At 56.2% G+C, this 299-nt stretch overlaps 2 long non-coding RNA genes across 2 annotated transcripts in view; both read left to right on the top strand.

Annotated features, from left to right (window-relative positions):
• The window catches only part of LOC102754932, a 3865-nt gene that overhangs the window by 1638 nt on the left and 1928 nt on the right, over positions 1-299 (top strand). The gene's annotated exons all lie outside the window — the stretch shown is intronic.
• Positions 1-299, top strand: part of LOC107184130 — a 2926-nt gene that overhangs the window by 761 nt on the left and 1866 nt on the right. The gene's annotated exons all lie outside the window — the stretch shown is intronic.

Genomic DNA, 299 nt, shown 5'->3' with positions numbered 1-299 from the left:
CTCCCTGCCAGCCTTATAACCCACAACTGCCCTCCCCTCTTGGCCTCTAACCACCTCTACCTTGGCCCCACCACCCTGGCTTTCTCCAGAAGTATGTCCAGAAGGTCTCCTGGAAAGTTTCCCAGTCTAATTAGCATATTACCCTTTTATTAATATAGATAAAACCTGGTGCACTGTTGGAGGCTGGCTGGTTTGCCCTGAAGGGTGTCCCAGATCAGGGTGGGGATTCCCCTGGGGTGTGGGGAAGCCCGGGTGAGGGGCCTGTGGTGGTTTGCAGGCCAGTCATGCCCCCATGGGGG

The sequence above is a fragment of the Myotis davidii genome, unplaced genomic scaffold (genome assembly GCF_000327345.1).
Source record: "Myotis davidii unplaced genomic scaffold, ASM32734v1 scaffold2344, whole genome shotgun sequence".
NCBI lineage: Eukaryota > Metazoa > Chordata > Mammalia > Chiroptera > Vespertilionidae > Myotis > Myotis davidii.
Note: the sequence above shows the minus strand (reverse complement) of the source record. Positions and strands in the feature narration are given on the sequence as shown.